We start from the raw sequence: 21,283 nt of genomic DNA on the forward strand, positions 1-21,283 counted from the left end.
GGTAGGGATGGCATCGGCGTCCTTGGAAAAGTACATATTTAATTACAGATATAGAGAGAGATTAGAAATGGATAGTGTAGTAGGAAAATTAGTGGAGGAAAAGAGGCTGAATAACTTGGTTTGTGTGGAATAGCATCCATGCTCCAGATGGGAATTCAGCCAGAGAAACGGGGAGCAAGAAAGAAACGACATGGCGGAATCAGTCTTTCCGGAAACGGATCTGATTTCTTTATTTTGGGGTTTGCTTATATACCTTTTGTTACACATAGGGACGAATACAGAGTCACGCGGGGGTCAGTAGTCCTGACCTTTATCAAAATCAGGTGCTTCACATAAATGTATATAAAAAAAGCTCTTAGGGATATTACATCATCTTCTGGCCATGAGATCTGCTGACATTTTTTGATCCTTTCTTTCTGATAACCAAAAAACTTATTTCTTCCAAGGGTGTTTTTTCTTAAACCAGGCACCACCCTCCAAATAAAGTTACATTCCTATAGGGTGAGGGTGTAGTGAGTCACAATCAAGAAAGGAATTTATTTAACCCAAGGTTAACATGATTAATCTTAAAGGTTAATGCTTATTTCTCCTATATGCTTAAAGGTTAATAAATTTCTCCTATATGTTAGTTATATTCATGATAAGTGCAGGGAACATGGAGATTTAGCAGCAAACATCAGCCCAACAAACGAAAATCCTTTCACCAGTGCTCCCCTTAAGATCTATTTAGTCTTAAGATAGTGATAGAGTTACATTTTTACATAGCAAGGACACAGTGATTTATAACAGAGTACAGTGACCTATTACAAAAGAGAAAAAATTCATTAACTCAAAAAGTCTAGCATTGCTAACCTTAAAACTACTATTTCCTTTTCTCTATTCCAAATACATTGATTAATATATTCCCAGGTGCCTAAGGATATGGAGGCCTGGCGGCAATCATTGACTCAACAATGAGAAAAGCCCTATGCTAGTTAAGACTCTCAAAATACTCCAAAACTCTCTGTGCTGTTTACGGTTGAGAGGTAGTAAACAATCATGTGCGTAGAGGCAGGAGTATGGATAATCCTGTCACACAAGCTAGTCTGCCAGCAGAGAGGTTTGACCTAAGACACCCTTGTCATACCCAGGGCAGGGAATTAGCAGCAATTATTGACACAACAAATGAAAAACCCTTCACCAATATAATTCCTAACCAACCCACTATACTAATAATTTCCAACTCCCCAAAAGAATTTGCCTTTAGTAAGTCTAAAACATCTCGTGCCTCTCAGGTTGGGAGGCTGTAAACAATCACATGTGGCCGGACGAACCTGTACAGGCGGGCTAGATAACCTTCAGAGGAGTCCGGAAGCTGAAACACTCTTGTCACGCCCAGGAATTTGTATTGCCTTGGAGTTGCACGTTTATTCCTCCTCCGATAGAAACGGTTATGGGGGAGAGCCCCCCGTAAAGTCAGAGGTGTAGGTGAGAGCATAAAACAGAGTCTGGTTTTGGGGTAGATGCTCGGAAACAGGGGGTTTCCTGAGGCTTGATCACGCCTTTGTGTATGCCAAGCCTCCTTCCTCATGACCTTTGCCATGGGCGGAGTTCCTCACTCTGGCCCCTGACAGACGAAGGTCTTTTTGCTGTGGGCAGTGCAAGAGGAGAAGGCGATGGCACCCCACTCCAGTTCTCTTGCCTGGAAAATCCCATGGACGGAGGAGCCTGGTGGGCTGTAGTCCACGGGGTCACTAAGAGTCGGGCTTGACTGAGCGACTTCACTTCCACTTTTCACTTTCATGCATTGGAGAAGGACATGGCAAGCCACTCCAGCGTTCTTGCCTGGAGAATCCCGGGGACGGGGGAGCCTGGTGGGCTGCCGTCTATGGGGTCGCACAGAGTCGGACATGACTGACGCGACGCAGCAGCAGCAGCAGCAGCAGTCCAAGAGGAGGTGGAAGCCAGAGGGCATTTCCAGGGAAGAAGCTGTGTGAGAGCTGGCACCTCCAGGGATCACCAGTTGAGCGTTGGGGTGGGTGCTGTGGGTACTGATGATTCAGTGAGAAAACCCACAAGAGGGGTCACGGGGCCATCTCAAGAGGTAAGGAGCATTGGCTCACCTGTTCAGTTGAGTCACAGAGTTGGGTCAGACTCTTTGTGACCCTATGGACTGCAGCATGCCAGGCTTCCCTGTAGCATCACCAACTCCCGGAGCTTGCTCAAACTCATGTCCATCGAGTCAGTGATGCCATCCAATCATCTCATCCTCTGTCGCCCCCTTCTCCTCTTGCCTTCAATTGTTCCCAGCTTCAGGGTCTTTTCCAAGAGTCAGTTCTTCGCATCAGGTGGCCAAAATATTGGAGCTTCAGCATCAGCATCAGTCCTTCCGATGAATATTCAGGACTTATTTCCTTTAGGATGGACTGGTTTGATCTTGCAGTCCAAGGGACTCTCAAGAGTCTTCTCCAACACCACAGTTCAAAAGTGTCAATTCTTCGGCACTCAGCTTTCTTTATGGTCCAACTCTCACATCCATACATGACTGCTTTTTAATATGCTGTCTAGGTTGGTCATAGCTTTTCTTCCAAAGAGCAACAGTCTTTTAATTTCATGGCTGCAATTACCATCTTCAGTGATTTAGGAGCCCCCCAAATAAAGTCTGTCACTGTTTCCACTGTTTCCCCATCTATTTGCCATGAAGTGATGGCACTGGATGCCATGATCTTCGTTTATTGAATGCTGAGTTTTAAGCAGCTTTTTCACTCTTTTCTTTCACTTTCATCAAAAGGCTTTTCAGCTCCTCTTCATTTTCTGCCATAAGGGTGGTGTCATCTGCATCCTGAAGTTATTGATATTTCTCCCGGCAATCTTGATTCCAGCTTGTGCTTCCTCCAGATCGGCGTTTTGTGTGATGTACTCTGCATATAAGTTAAATAAGCAAGGTGACTATATACAGCCTTGATGTACTCCTTTTCCAATTTGGAACCAGTCTGTAGTTCCATGTTCAGGGTCTTGTTCAGCATATTAAAAAGCAGAGATATTAGTTTGCCAACACAGGTCTGTCTAGTCAAAGCTATGGTTTTTTCAGTAGTCATGTACGGATGTGAGAGTTGGACCATAAAGAAATCTGAGTGCCGAAGAATTGATGCTTTTGAACTATGGTGCTGGAGAAGACTCTTGAGAGTCCTTTGGACTGCAAGGAGATCAAATCAGTCAATACTAAAGGAAATCAGTCCTGAATATTCATTGGAAAGACTGATGCTGACGCTGAAGCTCCAATATTTCGACTACCTGATGCGAAGAACTGACTCTTGGAAAAGACCCTGAACATGGAACAACAGACTAGTTCTAACTGTTGCTTCTTGATCTGCATACAGATTTCTCAGGAGGCAGGTCAGGTGGTCTGGTACTCCCATCTCTTGAAGAGTTTTCCATACTTTGTTGTGAGCCGCACAGTCAAAGGCTTTAGCATGGTCAATAAAGCAGAAGGTGATGCTTTTCTGGAACTCTCTTGCTTTTTCTAAGATCCAATGGATGTTGGCAATTTGATCTCTGGTTCCTCTGTCTTTTCTAAATCCAGCTTGAACATTTGGAAGTTCTTGGTTCACATACTGTTGAAGTCTTGCTTGGAGAATTTTGAGCATTGTTTTGCTAGCATGCGAGATGAGTGCAACTGTGTGGTAGTTTGAGCATTCTTTGGCATTGCCTTTCTTTGGGATTGAAATGAACACTGACCTTTTCCAGTCCTGTGGCCACTGCTGAGTTTTCCAAATTTTCTGGCATATTGAGTGCAGCACTTTCACAGCATCATCTTTCAGGATTTGAAATAGCTCAACTGGAATTCCATGACCTCCACTGGCTTTGTTCATAGTGATACTTTCTAAGGCCCACTTGACTTCACATTCCAGGATGTCTTGCTCTAGGTGAGTGATCACACCATTGTGGTTATCTGGGTCATTATGATTTTTCTTGTGTAGTTCTTCTGTGTATTCTTGCCACGTCTTCTTAATCTCTTCTGCTTGTGTTCGGTCCAGACCATTTCTGTCCTCTATCGAGCCCATCATTGCATCATATGTTCCCTTGGTATCTCTAATTTCTTGAAGGGATCTCTAGCCTTTCCAATTCTGCTGTTTTCCTTTAGTTTTTGGTATTGATCACTGAGGAAGGCTTTCTTATCTCTCCTTGCTATTCTTTGGGACTCTGCACTCAGATGCTTATATCTTTCCTTTTCTCCTCTGCCTTTAGTTTCTCTTCTTTTCTCAGCTATTTGTGACGCCTCCTCAGACAGCCATTTTATCTTTTTGCATTTCTTTTTCTTGGGAATGGTCTTGATCACTGCGTCTGTACGATGTCACAAACTGCTCTCCATAGTTCTTCAGGCACTCTGTCTATCAGATCAAATCACTTGTATCTATTCGTCACTTTCAGTGTATAATTTTAAGGGATTTGATTTAGGTCATACTCTAACGGTCTAGTGGTTTTCCCTACTTTCTTCAATTTGAGTCTGAATTTTGCAATAAGGTGTTCATGATGTGAGCCACAGTCAGCTCCCAGTCTTGCTTTTTCTGACTGTATAGAGCTTCTCCATTTTGGCTGCAAAGAATATAATCAATCTGATCTCAGTGTTGACCATCTGGTGATGTCTATGTGTCTCTTGTGTTGTTGGAAGGGGGTGTTTGCTGTGACCAGCGCATTCTCTTGGCAAAACTTTGTTAGCCTTTGCCCCACTTAATTCTGTACTCCAAGGCCAAACTTGCCTGTCACTCCAGGTATGTCTTGACTTCCTACTTGTGCATTTCAGTCCTCTATGATGAACAGGGCATCTTGTCTTGGTGTTAGTTCTAGAAGGTCTTGTAAGTCCTCATAGAACCACTCATCTTCAGCTTCTTTGGCACTAGTGGTTGGTGCATAGACTTGGATTCTGTGACACTGAAATATTGGCCTTGGACACGAACAGAGATCATTGTGTCACTTTTGCCATGGCGCCCAAGGGCTGCGTTTCTGACTCTCTTGCTGACTCTGAGGCCTACTCCATTTCTGAGGGATTCTTGCCCTCAGTAGCAGATATAATGGTCATCTGAATTAAACTTGCCCAGTCCAGTCCATTTTAGCTCACTGATTCCTAAAATGTTGATGTTCACTCTCAACGTCTGTTTGACTGCTTCCAATTTACCTTGATTCATGGACCTAACATTCCAGGTTCCTATGCAATATTGTTCTGTACAATATCAGGCTTTTCTTCCGTCACCAGTCATATCCACAGCTGGGTGTTGTGTTTGTTTTGGCTCTGTCTTTTCAGTCTTTCTGGAATTACTTCTCCACTCTTCTCCAGTAGTATATTGGGCACCTACCGATCTTGGGAGTTCATCTTTCAGTGTCTGATCTTTTTGCCTTTTTATACTATTCATGGGGTTCCTAAAGCAAGAATACTGAAGTGGTTTTTCATTCCCTTTTCCAGTCCACCATGTTTTGTCACAAGTTCCCACCATGACCTGTCCGTCTTGGGTGGCCCTACACGGCATGGCTCATAATTTCAGTGAGTTAGACAAGGCTGTGGTCCATGGGATCAGTTTGGTTATTTTTTCTGCTATTTCTCACCTGAGCACTCTGCTAAGTCTCAGTGACCTTCACAGAGGGGAATGAAGTGCCAGGATCAGGTTTTCGTCCCAGGGCGTCACCATGAACCCAGATGGGAACATATAGGAGGGTGCTGGAGGGAGAAACTGGACACCCAGGTGGTGACAACAAGCTTGAAGTCAGGTACATATCTGAATGAGAGATGGGGCATCTGTGAACATCGTGCAGGAAGCTTTGTCTGTAGGCCTTGGGAACCAGAGGTTGAGAGGTAAGAAGACCACCAAAGGCTCATGGAACAAATACATTCTGAGAACCTCCCATGACCAGGAACTAAAGCTTGATGTGGTCCAAGTGAGGTCCTGTTGCCACAAAGCCTAAACCCGAGATTCTGGGTGGCTGGTGGCTGGGAGGGTGGGTGAGTTACCTTGTGCTGCTGTAAAACCACACGATGAACACATCTGGGGCAAAGGCCAGCAGTTCAGGTTTGAATGAGTTTGAAAGCCGGTAGTTTGAGGCAGAATTGCGGTTCATAGTTTTGCGGTTGGGGGGTAGATATGAGTGATGTCGGACTGAGGGCAGGATCAGCCGCAGAGGCAGTCCTGGAGTGCAAGGAGCACACGTGCGGAAAAGATGAAGACAGGCACCCAGGGGAACAGCTGAAAAGCAGCTGTATGTCCCTTACGGAGATGGGGCTGGAAGAGGGAGAGTGGGCCGGGGGAGGGGCTCAGCCTCGGCGCCGTGGGAACGGGCTCAGGCTGTAAGTGGCTCACAGTCACGGAAGTGAGGACGGGGATGGGGCTAGAAACGGTAGAGGGGAGTGTTTCTTGGAGTGCAAAATGAAAGAAGTAAATGAAGGGTATATGGCTTTCGGAAGAGTGTTGGCTTGGAAGTTAAGGAAGAAACGGACTCCTGTGAAGCAGTTGGATCAGCCCTCCCTTTCCAAGACCAGGCTGCCTTCTGAGACGATCACCTGGGTAGAGTCTGGCACCAGCGTCGTGTGATCTCTGTCACAGGTCTGTGCACACATGGAGCACGGCCCTGGGGCTGCTCCCGGCGGGGCCACAAGGTCCAATGAGACCCTGGTGACAGAGTTCGTGCTTCAGGGCTTCTCGGGGCTCCCCCGCCTGCGGCTGCCCCTTTTCGGCTGCTGCTTCCTCTACATCGTGGCGCTCACGGGCAGCGCTGCGATCGTTGCCGTGGTCAGCCGCAGTGCCAGCCTCCGAAGCCCCATGTGCTTTTCCTCTGCAACCTAGCTGCCACGGATATTGTCTGCACCTCATCTGCGCTGCCGAAGGCACCGGCGGGCCTGGCCTCCGCGGAAAACACCATCTCCCTCCCGGGGTGCACGGCTCAACTGTTCTTCCTCACCTGGTCTGCGTCTTCCGAGCTGCTGCTGCTGACGGCCATGGCCTATGACCGCTACACGGCCATCTGCCGCCCGCTGCCCTACAGCTCGCGGACGAGCCCGCGGCGGTGCGGGTCGCTGGTCGTGGGCGTGCGGGCCGTCTGTGCCCTCAACGGGTCGCTGCACGCTGGGCTGATGACGCGGCCGTCCTTCTGCGGCCCCAACGTTGTCGCACACTTCTTCTGCAAGGTCCCCCCACTCCTGCTGCTCTCCTGCGGCCCCACACTCGTGAACAGCATCCCGACCGTCTTAGCTGATGCCTTCTACGGAGTCGGCCACTTCCGGCTCACCCTGGTGCCCTACGGCTGCCTGGTCACCAGCATCCTGCGCATGCGCTCAGCTGCAGGGAGGCGGCGGGCCTTCTCGACCTGCTCCTCCCACCTCCTGGCGGTCTCCGTGCACTACTCTGCAGTGTTCTGTGCCCGTGCCAGCCCGGCATCCAGCTGTAGCCCTGAGAGAAGCAAGGGGTCCGCAGCGCTCTACACGATGCTGAGCCCCACTCGAACCCCATCACCTACTCTCTGAGGAACATGGAGGTTACACGTGCCCTGGGGAGACTTGTGCAAGCCCTTCTCCGCCCCAGGGTCCGTGGGCTGCCTCCCTGAGACCAGCTTGGAGGAGAAACAGCTGGCTGTCATCCTCTCAGTACCCTTACCCTTGAGTTGGGGCCCTTTGCACCCAATAAGTCCTCAGCTGCAGAACTGTAGACCCAGGTCCTGGGAGGTGGGCTTCTTGTATCCAGGGAAACGTCTCTCCACCCCCAGATGGCCTCCAGGAACCTGACCCTGAACCTTCCTCAAGGTTCTTCTCAACTCAGCTTTTCCTTGGTTGTCCCAACCTGCCACACAGTGCTAGCTCCAGCTGAAAGGGCCGCGGGCTGTGTCTTCTCACCTTCTGTGGCCCCTGCACAGACCCTCTCTCAGTGCACGGTCGGGTCCTGATCTTCAAGTTGCCTTGCCACCTCCCTCAGCTTCCTTCATATTCCCCAACAGCCCCTCCTTCTGCCTCCTGCAGCTGGTTACCTGGCATCACACGGCGGGTCCTGCTCTGCCTGGGCCTTCAGAGCCTGTCCCCACATCTGCCTGGAGCCCACGAGACTCACCCCCATTCTCCTGGGCCTCGCACGGCCTGGGTCCTGCTCTGCCTGGGCCTTCAGAGCCTGTCCCCACATCTGCCTGGAGCCCACGAGATTCACCCCCATTCTCCTGGGCCTCGCACGGCCTGGGTCCTGCTCTGCCTGGGCCTTCAGAGCCTGTCCCCACATCTGCCTGGAGCCCACGAGACTCACCCCCATTCTCCTGGGCCTCGCACGGCCTGGGTCCTGCTCTGCCTGGGCCTTCAGAGCCTGTCCCCACATCTGCCTGGAGCCCACGAGACTCACCCCCATTCTCCTGGGCCTCGCACGGCCTGGGTCCTGCTCTGCCTGGGCCTTCAGAGCCTGTCCCCACATCTGCCTGGAGCCCACGAGACTCACCCCCATTCTCCTGGGCCTCGCACGGCCTGGGTCCTGCTCTGCCTGGGCCTTCAGAGCCTGTCCCCACATCTGCCTGGAGCCCACGAGACTCACCCCCATTCTCCTGGGCCTCGCACGGCCTGGGTCCTGCTCTGCCTGGGCCTTCAGAGCCTGTCCCCACATCTGCCTGGAGCCCACGAGACTCACCCCCATTCTCCTGGGCCTCGCACGGCCTGGGTCCTGCTCTGCCTGCATCACACGGCGGGTCCTGCTCTGCCTGGGCCTTCAGAGCCTGTCCCCACATCTGCCTGGAGCCCGCATAACTCATCCATATTCTCCTGGGCCTCGCACGGCCTGGGTCCTGCTCTGCCTGGGCCTTCAGAGCCTGTCCCCACATCTGCCTGGAGCCCACGAGACTCACCCCCATTCTCCTGGGCCTCGCACGGCCTGGGTCCTGCTCTGCCTGGGCCTTCAGAGCCTGTCCCCACATCTGCCTGGAGCCCACGAGACTCACCCCCATTCTCCTGGGCCTCGCACGGCCTGGGTCCTGTTCTGCCTGGGCCTTCAGAGCCTGTCCCCACATCTGCCTGGAGCCCACGAGACTCACCCCCATTCTCCTGGGCCTCGCACGGCCTGGGTCCTGCTCTGCCTGGGCCTTCAGAGCCTGTCCCCACATCTGCCTGGAGCCCACGAGACTCACCCCCATTCTCCTGGGCCTCGCACGGCCTGGGTCCTGCTCTGCCTGCATCACACGGCGGGTCCTGCTCTGCCTGGGCCTTCAGAGCCTGTCCCCACATCTGCCTGGAGCCCGCATAACTCATCCATATTCTCCTGGGCCTCGCACGGCGGGTCCTGCTCTGCCTGGGCCTCATGGAGCTGTCCCCTGTTCTGCTTGACCACACACAGTCTGACCCCGAATCTGCCTGGCCTTACTCAACCTTCTCTGGTTCTGCTTTGAACTGTAAATCCGTGGAACGACTGTCTCTTTGACCATGTCTTAGTGCTTCCTTTTTTTTTTTTTTTGCCTGAACTACAACCTTGTGAAATTAGTTCCTCAACCAGAGAATGAACCCAGGCCAAGAGCAATGAAAGCACTAAGTCCTAACCACTGGACCACCAGGGAATTGCCTACATTTTAGTTCTTGTTTTTGGTGTTTCATAGATGAATAATAGGTCCCCTCAGATAAACATGTTCAGTCAAATAAAACTTCCTGCAGGGAATGTAGGGAGATTGCTGTTTAATTCCTAGTCTTTCTTCTATTCCAAACCTTTTCTCATCGAGGCAACCTCAGTAAGTCTTAAAGTGGTCATATATCATGAAAGAAGAAAACAAAGAAATAATGAAAAGTGTGAGTGTGCAGCTTGGAATTAAAATAAAATTCCAATGCTCATATCAACAACCAAAAAGTCAAGCTTTTTGAGGCCAAAGGCAAATCCCCAGGGGAATCTGAGGCTGGTGCCTGGACAAGAGCAGTTTCCCCCACCCCAGGGAAGATCGAAATTCTTGGCCCTGCAGAAGCAGAGCAGGCATGCAGGTGGAGGGTCCCTTAGCAGGCTGGATGCCAGCTGCATCACAGCCTGGGGATATGAGGTTGGAGAGGCCCATGCTTTATCCCCAGAGTAGGGGAGCCTGTGTGGTCAGGCTTACCTGGAACTCTGTCTGTTCAGCAGTATAAGTGACTGTTTTCTGGCTGTCCATGGCTCAGACTTAGTAATGGAGAAACTTAACATTTTCTAAGGAAAGGATGAAAAATAACGGAGAGGCTGTGGGACCTGAGAAGTCCTGTTCCTGAGTTGGGGAAACTGCTTCCTCTCAGTTTCTGTCCTGGCCTCAGCTCAGACAGCAAACCATCTGCAGGCAGCATCCGTCTGTGCACCACAGCTGAAATTGCACGTATGAACCAGAAAGCCCAGTTAACTGTCCCGGGATGGTTAATATCTATATGGGAAAAACAAATTTTATCCTTAGCCCCTACCATATGCAAAAATCAGTTCCATATGACCTAAGATGTAAGTATGAGAGGTAGAACTTTAAAAATGGCAACTAGCCTTCTGATCTTTCTATGGCAAAGACAGATTTTAAAGTCAAAAAAGTGCTAATTCCAAAATAAAAGACTGATAATTTTAAAGTATCTGTTTATAAGAAAAATTCAACAAATAGTGTGAAAACATAGCCCAAAGAGAAGGAAAAATCATTGCAATACGTAAACCTTAGGGTGGATCATTAACTGGGACACACACATCCCTACAAACAGTGAGAGAGAGAAACCACCGCAGAAGAGCAAGTGCACGAGCGGGTGCTTTACAGAGGAAGACACAGCTTGGTGAAGAGACATTCACGAAGAGACTCTCTACTTCATTCACGGTCAGAGAAATGCAAACTGGGGCCAGGATTAACCACCATTTCATGCCTGTAAATGGGTAAACATTTGGAAATCCATGAGTTCTTAGTGTTGCAAATGGACAGGGCCACTTGGACAGCTGATAAGAGTTTTTGTTGCTGTTCAGTTGCTAAGTCATGTCCAACTCTTCCTGACACCATGGACTGCAGCACACCAGGCTTCTCTGTCCCTCTCCATCTCCCGGAGTTTGCCCAAGTTCATGTCCATTGAATCGGTGATGCCATCCAAGTATCTCATCCTCTGTCACCCTCTTCTTTTGCCTTCAATCTTTCCCAGCATCAGTGTCTTTTCCAATGAGTCAACTGTTCGCATTAGGTACCCAAAATATTGGAGCTTCAGTTTCAGCATTAGTCCTTCCAATGAACATTCAGTGTTGATTTCCTTTAAGGTTGGTTGGTTTGATTGCCTTACTTTCCAGGGGACTCTCAGGAGTCTTCTCCAGCACCACGGTTTGAAAGCATCAGTTCTTCAGTGCTCCGCTTTCTGTATTGTCCAGCTCTCACATCCATACATGATCACTGGAAAAAAAACATAGCCTTGACTATGTGGACCTTTGTCAGCAAAGTGATGTCCTTGCTTTTTAACAGGTGGTGCTGGTGGTAAAGAACCCATCTGCCAATGCAGGAGACATAAGAGGCACAGGTTCAATCCCTGGGTTGGGAAGATCCCCTGGAGAAGGGCATGAAAACCCACTCCAGTATTCCTGCCTGGAGAATTCCATGGACAGGGGAGCCCGGCAGGTTCATGGGGTCACACAGAGTCAGACAGAACTGAAGCAACTTAGCACTCAAGTTTGAGACAGCTTTCCTGCCCTGAAGCAATCGTCTTCTAATTTCATGGCAGCAGACACCATCCACAGTGATTTTAGAGCCCAAGAAAAGAAAACCTGTCACTGCTTCCACCTTTTCCCCTTCTATTTGCCATGAAGTTATGGGACCAGGTGACATAAGTTCAAGTACTTAGGAAGTCACATGGTGTCACGTGTCATGTGGCCCTTGACGCATCTGACCTAGAGATGCTCTTGCAAAGTGTTCCAGGAAGCACGCATGAAAATGGTCTGAATAACTCTTTGCAGCAGCAGAAACATGGGAATGATCTGATGGATAGTGGACCACCCGGTCACTAACTGGCACCTGCAGCTCACAAGGTGCATAGAGGTTATGATGGAATCATGTCTAGAAACACAAAAGTAAGGAAAATGAAAGTACAAGAAATAAAACCATTGAGAAAGTTAGAAGGGAAGTGTGGGACAGTGGTCACCTCAGAAGGGAGGCGGGGCATAGGCGGGCAGATGCAGCTGGAGGGCCTGTGGCAGCTCTGGTTAGCAGTGGGTTGCTTGGTGTGGATTATGTTTTTATACTTTAATTTATATTAGGCATTCCTTGTACATTCTTTTCAACTTAGCATTTAAAATATCTAGGTTAGTGACCGCACCATCATGCTTATCTGGGTTATTAAGGCCTTTTTTGTTCAGTTCTTTTGTGTATTCTTGCCACCTCTTCTTAATCTCTTCTGCTTCTGTTAGGTCCTTACTGTTACTGTCCTCTATTGTGCCCATCTTTGCATGAAATGTTCCCTTGGTATCTCTAATTTTCTTGAAGAGATCTCTAGTCTTTCCCATGGTATTGTTTTCCTCTATTTCTTTTCATGGTTCGCTTAAGAAGGCTTTCTTTTCTCTCCTTGCTATTCTTTGGAACCCTGCATTCAGTTGGCTGTATCTTTCCTTTTATCTTCTCTTCTTTTCTCAGCTATTTGTAAGGTCTCCTCAGACAACTATTTTGCCTTGTTGCATTTTTCTTTGGGATGGTTTTGGTCATCACTGCCTGTACAATGTTATGAAACTTTATCCATAGCTCTTCAGGTGCTCTATCAGATCTAATCCCGGGAATCTATTTGTTACTTCCGCTGTGTAATCATAAGGGATATGATTATCATTCATACACGAATGGCCTAGTGGTTTTCCCTACTTTCTTCAATTTAAGTCTAAATTATACAATGAGGAGCTCATGATCTGAGCCACAGTCAGCTCCAGGTTTTGTTTTGGCTGACTTCTCCTTCTGTTGCAAAGAATATAAGAATCAAGCTGATTTCAGTATTGGCCATCTGGTGGTGTCCATATGTAGAGTCATCTCTCCTGTTGTTGGAAGAGGGTGCTTGCTCTGACCAGTGCACTCTCTTAGCAAAGCTCTGTTAGTCTTGGTCCTTCTTCTTTCTGTACTCCAAGGCCAAACTTGCCTGTTACTCCAGGTATCTCTTGACTTCCTACTTTTGCATTCCAATCCTCTATGATGAAAAGGACATCTTCTTTTCGTGTTTGTTCTAGAAGGTCTTGTAGGTCTTCATAGAACCATTTGACTTCAGCCTCTTTGGCATTGGTGGTTGGGGCATAGACTTGAATTACTGTGATGTTGAATAGTTTGTCTTGGAAATGAACCAAGATCATTCTGGCACTTTTGAGACTGCACCCAACTACTGCCTTTGGGACTCTTTTGTTAACTATGAGGGCTGCTCCATTCCTTCTAAGGGATTCTTGCCCCCAGCAGTAGATATTATGGTCACTGAATTAAATTTTCCCATTCCTGTTCATTTTAGTTCACTGATTTCTAAAATGCTGATGTTCACTCTCACCATCTGCTTAATGACCTGGATAACCACAATGGTGTGATCACTAACCAAAAGCCAGACATCCTGGAATATGAAGTCAACTGTGCCTTAGGAAACATTACTATGAACAAAGCTAGTGGAGGTGATAGAATTCCAGTTGAGCTATTTCAAATCCAAAGAGGTGATGCTGTTAAAGTGCTGCACTCAATATGCCAGCAAATTTGGAAAACTCAGCAGTGGCCACAGGACTGGAAAAACTCAGCTTTCATTCTAATCCCAAAGAAAGACAATGCCAAAGAAAGTTCAAACTACTGTACAATAGCACTCATTTCACATGCTAGTAAGGTAATGCTCCAAATCCTTCAAGCTAGGATTCAGCAGTACATGAACTGAGAACTTGAAGATATATAAGTTGGATTTAGAAAAGCTTTGTTCATAGAAATGTTTCCTAAGGCCCACTTGATTTCACATTCCAGGATGTCTGGCTCTAGGTGAGTGATCACACGATGGTGATTATCTGGATCATGAAGATCATTTTTGTATAGTTCTTCTGTGTATTCTTGTCACCTTCTTAATATCTTCTGCTTCTGTTAGGTCCATACGGTTTCTGTCCTTTATCGAGCCCATCTTTGCATGAAATGTTCCCTTGAGATCTCTAATTTTCTTGCAGAGATCTCTAGTCTTTCCCATTCTCTTGTTTACCCCTATTTCTTTGTACTGATCCCTGAGGAAGGCTTTCTTATCTCTCCTTGCTATTCTTTGGAACTCTGCATTCAGATGAGTGTATCTTTCCTTTTCTCCCTTGCCTTTAGCTTCTCTTCTTTTCTCAGCTATTTGTAAGGCCTCCTCAGACAACCATTTTGCCTTTTTGCATATATTTTTCTTGCAGATGGTTTTGATCACCGCCTCCTGTACAATGTCTTGAACCTCTGTCCATAGTTCTTCAGGCACTCTGACTATCAGATCTAATCCCTTGAATCTATTCGTCACTTTCAGTGTATAGTTTTAAGGGATTTGATTTAGGTCATACCTGAATGGTCTAATGGTTTTCCCTACTTTCTTCAATTTAAGTCTGAATTTTGCAATAAGGTGTTTATGATCTGAGCCACAGTCAGTTCCTAGTCTTGTTTTTTGCTGACTGTATATAGAGCTTCTCCATCTTTGACTGCAAAGAATATATCAATTGGATTTTGGCATTGACCATCTATCTGGTGATGTCTGTGTGTTACCAAGGACAAATTGCTTCAGTTGGTGTTTTTCTTTTTCCTCTCTCTGGTGCCCTCTGGTGGGTCTTACAACAGCTGGTCCCCGCTCTGAGTTCAGCCTCCTTCTGCAGACGTCACCGTCCTCGGCAGATTCTTCTCTTGTCACGTCTACCTCCCTCTGCCCCTCCCCCACCTACCCCCTGGCCATTCCCCACCACTCTGTGCTGGCATCGCCTTTGGAGTCTTAGGAAGCTGTAACCATGCCCCTGGAATCTAGGAGGGCCCCTTCCTCCACCTGGTGGGTTAAAACTTCTGCACACAAGCAAACAGTTTTGCTTGATCCACGATCTTGAACAGCAGCTCTGAGATGAAGGTTGAACCAGGGTCAGATAAGAGAACACATTGCTTATGCGCCCCAGTTCCTTTGATGTGAAAAGTTTTGTTCCAGGTCCAAGCCAGCTGGCCCTTTGTACCTGGGAAATTGCATGTTCTCTGCTTTTGTTTAACTTGGAAGAGATTTTGGCTTTTGTCAAGGTTAGTCTCTTTAGCCCAGAGTGCATTAAATGTTACATATTTGCCTGCCCACATTTTGATTTGTCTGTTCTTGATCATTTTACATACAAAGTAAGAGGGAGTTTTCAGGAGAGCACCCTTAAAGCAACTCTTTGAGCATATTTTCAACTCAGTCTCTATTTTACTCTTTCTTGCTTATCCATTGCCTTTTGGGTACCCAGAGAAGTAATATTGTATTTTTCACCTCTTCGGTCTAAGGATTCATGACTGCTGGGTTGCCTCTTAAGGAAAGTTGTATGTCCTTCCTGTGAGTAGGAGGGAAGGGAGAACCAGTGCATTTCATTAACCTGATAGAAAATACTGTTGCCACTGAATCTACTGCTTAGGGGAACTTGGCCCATGGAGGAAGGCCAAGGAGCCTGTGGGGAGAGGCCACAGCCCAGCCGCTGTCTTGAGGGGAAAAGGCTCACTGGATATTCCAAACGTGTCCTCCATCCTCTCCCCAGAAGCCCTGGCTGAATGTAAATTTACACTTCAAGGAACAGGAATCCAAGAAATACAGGATATGATGTAGAATTAGCAGGCAAAGAGACCAGTAAAGTGGGTATTTAAATGCAGATACTGACTTGATAAGATGGCTATAAATATTACAATTGCAAAAGCTGTCTCACAATAACAGAAGCAAATACATTAGGACAAATCTAACACTAGGGTTAAGAAACGAAAATTCCTAACATTTGGGAAGGAGAGGAGATTGTTGGAAAAGGAAGGAAGGAAGGAAGGAAGGAAGGAAGGAGGGGAAGCCTCTCAGTCGTGTCCGACTCTTTGCGACCCCATGGACTATAGCCCACCAGGCTCCTCAGCCCATGGAGTTCTCCAGGCAGCAGCACTGGAGTGGGCTGCCATTTCCTCCTCCAGGGGGTCTTCCCGACTCAGGGATCGAACCTGCGTCTCCTGCATTGCAGGCAGATTCTTTACCTCTGAGCCACCAGGGAAGATCCATTGCTTGGAAAATGGATAAAAAAACTATGCTAAAGGTCTCTGTTTGCTCAGATTAAATGATATTGATTAGCTCTTCAGGTTAATAAGTCTGTGGTTTTAGACTTAAGGGTAATCATTAGTAGAATATCAACAGGACAGAAATACATCAAAGCATCAAGGAAGAAAAGGAACAAACAAAATATGACAAGCTCAGTGAGTGAGAGGGAAGGATGTATACATGACGCCATGCTCACCAGCAGTCACGAGAAATGCGATTCTCCCGTCAGAAAGAGAAATGTTTAGTTATGTCAAAGCTATAGGATGGTAGAGGCATTTCTCAAGGACAACATTCTAGAGATTCTTAAAATGCTGGGACAAACAAAAGAAAATAGTTGGTGATAATTATCAAAAGGGAAAAAATATGTTTATGCTGCTAAAAAGTACAATTCAGTAAAAGACAAACCACCAGTTTAAATGTGGATTGAATGTATTGAAGTAACTTTTCAAATAAAGCATCTCAGTAAAATATGATTATAATGTGAAAAGTCAGCACATCTTACTTAGAAATGACAAGATATGATTCAGTTCATCGTCAGTTCAGTTGCTCAGTCATGTCTGACTCTTTGTGACCCCACGAACTGCAGCATGCCAGGCCTCCCTGTCCATCACCAGTTCCCGCAGTTTAACCAAACTCATGTCCATTGAGTCGGTGATGCCATCCAACCATCTCATCCTCTGTCATCCCCTTCTCCTCCTGCCCTCAATCTTTCCCAGCATCAGAGTCTTTTCCAATGAGTCAGCTCTTCGCATCAGGTGGCCAAAGTATTGGAGTTTCAGCTTCAACATCAGTCCTTCCAATGAACATTCAGGACTCTTCTCCTTTAGGATGGACTGGTTGGATCTCCTTGCATTCCAAGGGACTCTCAAGAGTCTTCTCCAACACCATAGTTCAAAAGCATCAATTCTTTGGGATTCAGCTTTCTTTATAGTCCAACTTTCACATCCATACATGACTACTGGAAAAACCACAGCCTTGACTAGATGGACCTTTGTTGACAAAGTAATGTCTCTGCTCTTTAATATGCTGTCTAGATTGGTCATAACTTTCCTTCCAAGGAGTTAGCATCTTGTAATTTCATGGCTGCAATCACCATCTGCAGTGATTTTGGAGTCCCCCAAAATAAAGTCAGCCACTGTTTCCCCATCTATTTGCCATGAAGTGATGGGACCAGATGCCATGCTCTTAGTTTTCTGGATGTTGAGCTTTAAGCCAACTTTTTCGCTCTCCTCTTTCACTTTCATCAAGAGGGCTCTTTAGTTCTTCTTCACTTTCTGCCTTAAGGGTGGTGTCATCTGCATATCTGAGGTTCTTGATATTTCTCCTGGCAATCTTGATTCCAGCTTGTGCTTCTTCCAGCCCAGCATTTCTCATAATGTAGTCTGCATGTAAGTTAAATAAGCAGGGTGACAATATATAGCCTTGATGTACTCCAAGACATGATTAAAAAGCAATTAACAGAGACAACAATATAACGTAAACATTTGGTAATCTCAAAATGGAGTTCTTTTTAAGCATGATCTGAATTCTGAAAACCGTAAAGGAAAAGTTTTCTTACTTTCTTAATTGGGATGATAATTCTAATCTTTATAAACAATTGTTTAACTTCAATAACATCATGCGAAATGCTGGACTGGATGAACCACAATCTGGAATCAAGATTGCTGGGAGAATGATCAACAACCTCAGATATGCCGATGACTCCACTCAGATAGCAGGGAGTGAAGAGGAATAAAGAGCCTACTGATGAGGGTGAAAGAGAAGAGTGGAAAAGCTGGCTTGAAACTCAGTATTAAAAAAACGAAGATCATGGCATCTTGTCCCATCACTTCATGGCAAATAGATGGGGAAAAAATGGAAACAGTGAAAGATTTCTTTTCTTGGGCTCCAAAATCTTGTTAAAAAGCAGAGACATTACTTTGCTGGCAAAGGTCCACATAGTCAAAACTATGGTTTTTCCAGTAGTCATGTACAGATGTGAGAGCTGGACCATAAAGAAGGCTGAGTGCCAAAAAATTGATGCTTTCTAATTGTGGTGCTGGAGAAGACTGTTGAGAGTCCCTTGGACAGCAAAGAGATCAAAATAGTCAATCCTAAAGGAAATCAGCCCTAAATATTCACTCGAAGGACTGAGATGCTGAAGCTGAAGCTCCAATACTTTGGCCACTTGATAGGAGGAGCCAACTCATTGGAAAAGACCCCGATGCTGGGACAGACTGAGGGCACAAGGAGAAGGGGATGACAGAGGATGAGATGGTTGGATGGCATCACTGACTCGTGGAGATAAGTTTGAGCAAACTCTGGAAGATGGTTGAGGACAGGGAAGCCTGGTGTGCTGCCGTTCATGGGGTCACAAAGAGTTGGACAGGACTTAGTGACTGAATAACAACAACTTCAGTAAGTCCTTTAAATATTGTTTTACCTGTGATTTCTCCCAAAGTTTCGAAGTCCAGTTAATTCCCTAACAATTTAATATATCCTAGGGACTTCCCTGGTGGTGCAGTGGATAAGAATCTACCTTCTAATGCAGAGGACATGGGTTCAATCCCTGTGAAGATTCCACATGCTGTGGTGCAACCAAGCCTGTGTGCCACAACTTCTGAGTCCATGCTCAGGGCCCACAGGCGCAGCTGGTGAGCCCCTGTGCTGCGGCTACTGAAGCCCGCGAGCCTAAAGCTTGTGCTCCGTGAGAAGACGAGCTGCCGCGACGCGAGGCCTGTGTACCGCAACTAGAGAGACCTGGACGTAGCAACAAAGACCCAGTGAAACCAGAAATGAACAGACAAATAAAAACTTTAAAACAGTTTAAAAGTATCCCAGACAGTAGGAAAAGATGACGATAATTGCAGTTGTTTCTAAAGTCAGCACAGTGCTAATAGAGGGGCACAATAAGACGCGAGAGTCTGGAGCCCAGCTGTATCTGCGCATATAGATGCGAAGCTGCTGAAAACACTGGCGACGAGTTGAATCCCTCAGCCTGTAAACAAACTGCGGCTCCGTGAAATTCCTGGCTGTGAAGCAGAACTGTAAGACTGCTCGTACATGAGGCAGTGTTTTCATCCAGCATCGTACCAGCAGATTTAAAAAGAAAAATCCTAGGATTGTCTCAGTTAAAAGGTATTTTACTATCTCAATACCCATCCCTGCTAAATACTCCTTGTTAACTAGAGAAAGAAGAACATTGTCCCAATATGGTTGCCTTTCTGCCACAACCAATCAACCACACACTTGATGGAGAAGCACCCATTCCTCTCACCCCACCTCTGTCATCTTGATGGAGAAGCACCCATTCCTGCCAGGCAAGGGCAAGGCCGCCTCTGTCATCCCAACCAGTCAACATTGTTTGAGATGATGCAGGCGCCTGAAGAAGATAGAAGACAAATAAAAAAGACTTTCTTCTGAAAAGATGGACTCAAAAATGTCATTACTTTATAAAGACATCTGTACCTGCATTTAGACTTTGTTGTTTGCCCATCCAGGAGCACTTCCACAGAGGACCTAGAATAGTAGGGCCTGGCCCCAGACCACGTGCTGCACCCCGGGAGGTCTAGGCTCACCTGCACCTGCCCTTGGGCCCTTTTCCGGGACGCACACACGCAGATAAGCTGCCACGTGTAGTTGTTTTGGCCTGTGGGAGCCAGGGGGCCTGGGGTGCCTCATCCTGTCCTCATGCCCGCCAGTCAGGGCTTGAGCTGGAGCTCCCGGGAAGGCTGATCCTGCCTGACCCTCCAGCACCAACAGGAAGGACGAACCAAAAAGAAAAATGCTGTGTGGACACGTCTGCCTGGCAGGGTGGAAGAAGAGGACAGAGGGGTCAAGGTGGCTCTGCCTCCATGCTGGGGACGGGGCCCTGCCATCCCACATCAGCCCCTGGGCGGGGGACGACAGAGCGGGGCCCTCAGCCCACCACCCACAGGGCACAAAACAGGCCCGAGACTCCTGCCCGCGTCAGCGCCCCTTCACGGCACAGGGAGGTACATGTCGGACGCCGTAACACGGCTGCTGCTCTAACTCCAGAGCAAGGGCCTGTCACAGTGCTGGAGCCTGGGAGGGAGGGCGGGTTAGGACTGGCTCAGTGTGTGCCATGCAGCCTCAGTGCTAAGCGTGTGCAAAGCACGTGTTCTGCCACTGAGCTACACCCCCTACAGAGGTGATTTTTGTTCTCGCTTTCCTTCATATTTTGTATTGTACATAGAGATGGATCACTTATTTAAAAGTAAAATCAGAACCTATTAATTAAGATCTTCCTATGTCACCAGATAGAGGACAGAATTAAATCACACAGGAAACCTCTGTAAAATACCCAGAACATTATAACAGAAACAATTTGGAGCTCTGTGGTGTCCTGCACAAATAAAGATAGGACATTTTAAAACATAAAATCTCCTCAGATAGCTCATTGATTTTAACATGCACAATAAAAATTCTAATATTTTTGATTTTAGAATTTGACAAAATGCTTCTAAACAGTAATTATCCCCTAATTTTCTATAATGAACATGTACCTTTTTTAATAGTCAGAGATTAACTTTTTCACAATTGGTCAACTCCTTTTTTCCCCTCTACTGAATCTGCCAGTTGATCTGACAAAGTGGACTAACATTTGCGTGCTGAATTTTTCTTCTCTGGCCAGGAATTTGGCTACTGGTGATTCAGCACCATTAGGGCTGCTCAGACAAAACTCCTGCTCAGGGGCTGAGAATTGCACCAGGAGGTCAGGCACTCTGCCATGGAAATGATGAGCACAGAATTGATGCTGTCTTACATAATCCCTACCAGAAACAAACCCATGTAAACAGGACCTTACTCCCCCTTGTCCGCCCGATGTCAAAGGGAGGGCAGGCCCCCACCCTGCGCTCTGACCTATGGGCTGGTGGAGCCCGCTCGCTGGATGCTGTGTTGGCTGATATCGGTGCAGGTGTCAGCAGCCAGTGCTGGCAGAGCCCAGGCCTGGCCATGTGGGCTCCTGGATAAAGCTCTGATGAGTCGCCACTGAAGGGATCAGCCTTTGAAATGATGGCCAACAGCAGCTAATGATAAACTAATATCTTGGGTTGGAGGACAAGGAAGGTGGCATTGGTCAGCTGCTCACCCTCCTTCTCA

The 21,283-nt window shown here is 47.2% G+C and overlaps 1 pseudogene; it reads left to right on the top strand.

Moving 5' to 3' along the window:
* Positions 1-6,584: 6,584 nt before the first annotated feature.
* On the top strand, positions 6,585-21,154 carry LOC138070252 (olfactory receptor 13A1-like; annotated as a pseudogene).
* Positions 21,155-21,283: the final 129 nt, after the last annotated feature.

This window comes from Capricornis sumatraensis, chromosome 23 (genome assembly GCF_032405125.1).
Source record: "Capricornis sumatraensis isolate serow.1 chromosome 23, serow.2, whole genome shotgun sequence".
Classification (NCBI taxonomy): Eukaryota; Metazoa; Chordata; class Mammalia; order Artiodactyla; family Bovidae; genus Capricornis; species Capricornis sumatraensis.